Below are 7,416 nucleotides of genomic sequence, written 5' to 3' on the forward strand. Positions count from 1 at the left end.
AATGTCTCTGCTTTGTAATATGCTGTCTAGGTTGGTCATAGCTTTTCTTTCAAAGGGCAAGAGTCTTTTAATTTCATGGCTGCAGTCACCATTTGCAGTGATTTTGGAACCCCCCAAAATAAAGTCTCTCACTGTTTCCATTGTTTCTCCATCTATTTGCCATGAAGTGATGGGACTAGATGCCATGATCTTAGTTTTCTGAATGCTGAATTTTAAGCCAACTTTTTCACTCTCCTCTTTCACTTTCATCAAAGGCTCTTTAGTTCTTCTTCACTTTTTGCCATAAAGGTGGTATTGCATATCTGAGGTTATTGATATTTCTCCTGGCTATCTTGATTCCAGCTCATGCGTCATCCAGCATGGCATTTTATGATGTACTCTGCATATAAATTAAATAAACAGGGTGACAGTATACAGCCTTGACATACTCCTTTACCTCTTTGGAACCAGTCTGTTTTTCCATGTCCAATTCTAACTGTTGCTTCTTGACCTACATACAGATTTCTCAGGAGGCAGGTCAGGTGGTCTGATATTCCCATCTCTTTCAGAATTTTCCACAGTTTGTTGTGATCCACACAGTCAAAGTTTGGACTATCACAAATAATGCCATGGGTATCATTGTGCATTTCTTTCAGGGCACACCTGTAAATGCTTCTAAGTGGAAAGGTTGACCCACAGGGGATGTCTGTGTTCAGAGTCAGTTCTCCAAATTGTTTTATCACCCTGCATTCCCAAACACAATGAGCAAGCATCCTAGTTGCCTCATTCTCTTCACTCTTAGTGTTGTTCGTCTTTTCAGTTTTAGTCATCCTGCTGAATATTTGGTGGTGATATTTGTTATTCTCATTTGTAGTTCTCTGATGATTACTGATGTTCAGCACTTTTTTGTATCCATTTTGGCCACTTGCATATGATTTACTAGGTTCTGCCTCTTGAAAAGAGACTCATTCTGCTCCACGTTGAAAGTTCACCTTTCTCACTAGAAACTTTCAACATATGCACTGGTCTCTCTTCAAATACTCTCTTCTGTTCCACTGGACAATTGGCACGAACTCTCACCTCTACTACAACCCCAGTATCCAGAAATGAAAGTCTTTAATTGAGTTCTTATTTAACTTTACAGAGTTGTTCTAAGCCCTTGATATTTCCACATAAAATTTAGACTCAGCTTAAAACTGTGTGTTTAAAAAATAGTTGGAATTTTGTTTTGGATTATATTTAACAAATATATCAATTTGCAAATAATTGACATCCTGAAAATACTGTGAATTTCAATCGTTGAATATATTCTGGTATTCCATTTACTTACATTTTCTTTGAATAATATTCTGGAACTTTCAGTATATTTCCTTAAATATTCAGTGAATATCCACCACTGTAAGTGAAGTGTTTAGTCATAATTCTTCAGAATTTGTACCAGTTATATAGAGATTAAATTTATTTTTGTGGACTGACTTTGAATATGGGGCTTCTCCAGCTCGGTAGTAAAGAAACTGTCTGGTGGACTATATTCCATAGGGTTGCAAGACTAGGACACAACTTAGCAACTAAACCACCAGCACAGACTTTGAATACTTTTGATCTTCTAATTCTTTTATTAATTGTAATAGTCTCTCCGTGGCTTCCTTTGAATTTCTCTGCACAGTCTCACCTGTGAGTTATGCTAGTTCTACTTCTCCCTGTCCATCCTTTGCTCTCACTTGTGGTTGCTGCCCTCTGCACATGCCAGGGACTTGAGAAGCATCCGCTCGTGAGGGTCTGATATGCTGCTCTTGATGACGTTGTACCTGACTCAGGTTGTGCATCTTGTCTAAAGAAAAATCAAGGAATCTGAGTCCAAACCTTGTCAATAAGTAACTATTCAGAACTTAAGGATTTCCAAATAGAAGTAGAGATGCGGAAACTGAGCAGTCACCACACAGCTGCCTATAAGGGAAGCAGCTGGTATGTCACATAACACTGGAAGGTCTCACAGAGGTTTTTGTATCATGTTGAATCACTGGATTCCCACTATTGTGCTGGCACTAGAAATGAACTGCAACATCTTCAGGCTCCAGGCTGCTGATGGGGAGAGTAAAGTCTGTCCCTGACCCAACTGTCACTGAACCGGGCTGGGATGCCAGAGGCCCTGCTGGAGGCAGCATAGATGAAGAGTCTGGGGGCCTGCCCAGGCTTCTGCTGGTACCAGTCCAAGTAGCTACTAATACTCTGACTGGCCCTGCAGGTGAGGGTGGCTATTTCTGCTGGAGTCAAAGACAGGGAGGCTGGAGACTGCTTCGACATAAGTTCTCCCATGGCATCTGAAACTGGGAAAACAAAACAGAGGATCGCCTTAGAATCTAGATCGTATCTAATGTCCTTCCAGCAGATTCAGGATCACTGGTCTACATGCGTGTGTGCTCAGTTGTGTCAGTTGTGTCCAGCTCTGTGACACTATGGACTGTAACCCATCAGGCTCCCCTATATATGGGATTCTCCAGGCAAGAATACTGGAGTGGGTTGCCATTTCCTCCTCCAGGGGATCTTCCCAACCCAGGGATCGAACCTCAGTCTCCTGCACTGCAGGTGGATTCTTTACTACCGAGCCACCGGGGAAGCCCCTCATTGATCTACATCAAGCTGTAACTCTTGTACTTGTGCAGGAATACTCCCAGGAGGATTAAACAACATGGAAAAAGTTTTCAGGGACCTGCAGAATTGTCTTTAGGTCCTCTCACCTGAGAGGCACAGTAACAGGAGGAAGAGAAGCTGAGCTGGGGCTTCCATGATCTAATCAGATGCAGATCATCTCAGAGCACTGACTCAGGCATAGATATGGGGGTCTGGGCAACAGGGTGGGAGGAAAATGCAAGGCAGCTGGGATGGGGCAGCTGGGCTTCCAGATGCAGAAACCATGCGCCTCCTCTTCTCTACACTTGAGCAGTCCACCCCGAAGTGGTCATGTCAGAGGAGGCTATCAGCCTGAAGAAAGAATTTTTCTCCTGTGGTCACATAGCAATTTCTGTTTGTGGTCACATACAGAATTTCATTCCTGTATTCTCCTGTCTCACCTATTCCCTAGACTCAGCCCGATGGTATTTGGCATAATCTTACTGGAAATAGAATAGAAGCCGGGGCCCCATTTCTATCATTCTACACCAGTGTGTCTAGAAGTCTCCTTCGGTCCACAGTCAGACCATGTTGAAATGAAACTTGATCATAGTTTTTTTATTTCAGATTTATCTTTTATCTGATGCTTAGCAATCATCCTCAAGGGCTCAGAAGCCACCTTGGCATGGTTAGAATCAGTGAAAAGTGACATCCACTTGGGCCCAGCACACTGGGTTCAGGGATGCTGAGCAGGTCTTTCACGTTCTCATCAATACAAATAGCCAGTAATTATAGGATGTGATGGATGCATTTACTAAATTCATTGTCATCATCGCTTCAAATGCATATGTGTTTAAAATCACCACATTGCAGAACCTAAACTTATCCACAACATTATATGTCATGCTATCTCAACAAACCCAGAAAAAAATCATCTGAAGAAAAGTCAGTAGTCATTCATGATACAACCAACAAACAAGAAACAATGAAAAATTCCATTAATCTGATAAAGTTTCTACAATGATCCTATAGCAAATATTATACTCAGTGATAAAATATTGAAAACTTAATCCTCCAGATTGGACAAAAGAGAGGGCTATTTACTCTCACCTGTGGTATGTGCTCTGTTATGTCTGACTCTTTGTGACCCCATGGACTGTAGCCCACCAGGCTCCTCTGTCCATGGCATTTCCCTTCGCAACCCAGGGATTAAACCCACGTCTCCTGCATTGGCAGGCAAATTCTTTACCACTGAGCCACCTGGGAGGCCCTTACTCTCACCACTTATGTTCAAAATTATCCTTGAATTTTCCTAGCAGATAAAATAAGGTAGACAGCAAAATAAAAGGCACAAATTTGGAAAGAAAGAAGACAACAATCTTATGATAACAAAATATGGACATAAATTGTTAGTGAATCTAAAATAGATCACTATAAATGACAATGTAGCCAAGTCTCTGGATCAGCATCAATATATAAATATCTATTCTGGATTAAAGAAGATTTCAGTAAATGGAAATGTTTCCATGTTCATAGAGTAGAATACTCAATATCATTTTTTTCCAAAAAATTGGTGTATAGAAACAGAGCAATTCAATCAAAATAACCAAGGATTAGTTTAAAAGTTAACTCTAGAATTGTATGTGGAAAGTCAAGTGACTTATAATACTCAAAAGAATCTAAAAGAAGAAAATAAAGTAAAAAATTAATACTACTAGATTTACAGACTTACAATATCTACAGTCAGTGACACAATGTTTACAATGGCCTATTCATAAATGGGAAGCTGCTCACTCGTGTCTGACTCTTTATGATCCCATGGAATCTAGCTTAACAGGCTTCTCCATCCATGGAATTTTCCAGACAAGCATACCGGGGTGGATTGCCATTTCCTTCTCCAGGGGATCTTCCAGACCCAGGGGTCGAATCCAGGTCTCCCACATTGCAGGCAAATGCTTTACCATCTGAGCCACCAGGGAAGCATAATTGTCAAATTTCGAAAAAAACAAAGATATCCTTTAGTAGGTTTACAAATAAAATGTGGTACATAAAGACTGTGAAATATTATTTGGCACTAAACAGTAATGGTTTAACAGCCATGAAAAGACATGGAGAAAACTTAAATTCATATTACTATGTGAAGGAAGCCATCTGAAAAGACTATGTATTGGATGATTTCATGTACATGACATTCTGGAAAAGGCAAAACTATGGAGACAGTGAAAAGATCTGTGATTATCAGAAGCTGTGGAGAAATATAACAGGTGGAGAATAGAGGAACTTGAGGGCAGTGAAACTAGTCTGATGATACCATGATTGTAGACACATGTCATTACACATTTGTCCAAAATCATAGAATATATGACCCCAACAGTGAACCATAAACTATGAAGTTTGGGTGACAATGATATGCTAATGTACATTCATCAATATTATGAAATGTACCACTGCGGGTGGGTGGGGGAGGATTGAATGGATAAAATCGGAGATGTTGTGCATGTGTGGAACAGGGTATTTATGGGAAATGTTTGTACATTTGCTAATTTTTATAGGCACCATCAAGGCTGTATATTGTCACCCTGCTTATTTAACTTATATGCAGAGTACATCATGAGAAACGCTGGGCTGGATGAAACACAAGCTGGAATCACGATCGCTGGGAGAAATATCAATAACCTCAGATATGCAGATGATAACACCCTTATGGCAGAAAGTGAAGAAGAACTAAAGAGCCTCTTGATGAAAGTGAAAGAGGAGAGCAAAAAAGCTGGCTTAAAGCTCCACACTCAGAAAACTAAGATTATGGCATCTGGTCCCATCACTTCATGGCAAATAGATGGGGAAACAGTGGAAATAGTGGCTGACTTTATTTTGGGGGGCTCCAAAAATCACTGCAAATGGTGACTGAAGCCATGAAATTAAAAGACACTTACTCTTTGGAAGGAAAGTTATGACCAACCTAGACAGCATATTAAAAAGCAGAGACATTACTTTGCCAATAAAGGTCCATCTAGTCAAGGCTATGGTTTTTCCAGTGGTCATGTATAGATGTGAGAGTTGGACTATAAAGAAAGCTGAGTGCTGAAGAATTGATGCATTTGAACTGTGGTGTTGGAGAAGACTCTTGAGAGTCCCTTGGACTGCAAGGAGATCTAACCAGTCCATCCTAAAGGAAATATTCTTGGAAGGACTGATGTTGAAGCTGAAACTCCAATCCTTTGGCCACTTGATGCGAAGAACTGACTCATTTGAAAAGACCTTGATGCTGGGAAAGATTGAAGGGGGGAGGAGAAGGGGACGACAGAGGATGAGATGGTTGGATGGCATCACCAACTCAGTGGACATGAGTCTGAGTGAACTCCGGGAGTTAGTGATGGGCAGGGAGGCCTGGAGTGCTGCAGTCCATGGGGTTGCAAAGAGTTGGACACGACTGAGTGACTGAACTGAACTGAACTGATTAGAACCTAAAATATCTCTTAAAAATAATGTTTACCAAAAAAATTCTTTCTTGGACTATCTAGCATAAGTTCACCCCATAGGTATGAACCCTGATGTCACATCTCACAAAAAGCAGGTGTAACCATCTCTGACTTTAAGTCAACAGAGACTTTTTCAAGTGTCTACTGCTGGGGCTGAGAGAGAGAGAGAGAGAGATTTAGGGTGCTGAGGAGGCTTCCCAGCCCTGCTACAAACTCTTCCATTGATCTTCAAAGCTGGGTGCATTTGAGAAGTGTTTTCAGGAGATGGAGGTATCCAGAGCAACTGGGGCAGCCAAGCTTTACACATCTGCTCCCCTGGGTGGTTTATGTTCTGGTCTGTAACACTGTGAAAGTGAAAGTGAAGTCGCTCAGTCGTGTCTGACTCTTTGTGACCCCATGGACTGTAGCCCACCAGGCTCCTCTGTCCATGGGATTCTCCAGGCAAGACTACTGGAGTGGGTTGCCATTTCCTTCTCCGCAACACTGTGGGAGGTGTACTATTATACTGCTGACAGTAATAAGTTGCAACATCATCAGCCTCCAGCTTGCTGATGGTGAGGGTGTAATCTGTCCCAGATCCACTGCCACTGAACCAGGATGGGACCCCTGTGTGCAGTCTGGATGCATGATAGATCAGGAGCTTAGGAGCTTTCCCTGGTTTCTGTTGATACCAAGCTAAGTACTTGCTAATGCTCTGACTGGCCTGCCAAGTGATGGCATCTCCTAGAGATGCAAACGGGGAAGATGGAGACTGGGTCATCTGGAGGTCACACCGTGCACCTGAGATTGGAAACATAAAAATATTAATATTAATCCACAGGATTAATCAGGTCACAAGAGGACTTCCCTGAATGGCCAGGCAGTACTGACTACACTGGATTGAACAAACCCCTAGTGTTCTTCCTCCTTACCTGGGAGCCAGAGCAGCAGGAGACCAAGGAGCTCCCCAGGAGTCTCACGTTCACTCTGTGTCCTGCCCGGGACTGACCTGCTCTGACCAGACTATGAGGAAGTGTCCAGAGCAGTGGGCTGAGCTCTGGGAACATGTAATCAGCAGGGGTGGGGCGGGGCTGGGCGAGGCTGCAGTGCCGGCTGAGCTCAGTAACGGCTCAGGGGCAGGAAGTGCCCGGGTCCGCCACCAGCAGAGCAGCACACACTTGCCTCAGAGAATTACTTCTCCCTGGGGATCACGCGACACAGTTGGTCCACTCTCCTGTGAGTGCAGGGTTCTTTTGACTTCTTCAAGATCCGTGACATGCTTTTCTTGCTCTCTCTCCTTCTAAGATAGGGTCTGTCAAGTAGGACACTCAAAAGAGTTACACAGGTTCCTTTTATTTGGTGCCGGTAG

At 42.6% G+C, this 7,416-nt stretch overlaps 1 long non-coding RNA gene across 2 annotated transcripts; it reads right to left on the reverse strand.

Moving 5' to 3' along the window:
- Window positions 1–1,178: 1,178 nt before the first annotated feature.
- On the reverse strand, window positions 1,179–7,086 carry LOC132659400 (uncharacterized). Of its 2 annotated transcripts, XR_009599823.1 has the most exons (3): window positions 6,980–7,086; window positions 4,384–6,848; window positions 1,179–2,306 (listed from the first exon to the last, which is right to left on the reverse strand). It is a non-coding gene; the product is annotated as an uncharacterized LOC132659400 (long non-coding RNA). The 2 variants fall into 2 exon arrangements; XR_009599822.1 differs by having other exon boundaries at window positions 1,179–6,848; window positions 6,980–7,053.
- Between the last annotated feature and the right edge of the window lie 330 nt (window positions 7,087–7,416).

The sequence above is a fragment of the Ovis aries genome, chromosome 3, assembly GCF_016772045.2.
Source record: "Ovis aries strain OAR_USU_Benz2616 breed Rambouillet chromosome 3, ARS-UI_Ramb_v3.0, whole genome shotgun sequence".
In the NCBI taxonomy this organism is placed as follows: Eukaryota; Metazoa; Chordata; class Mammalia; order Artiodactyla; family Bovidae; genus Ovis; species Ovis aries.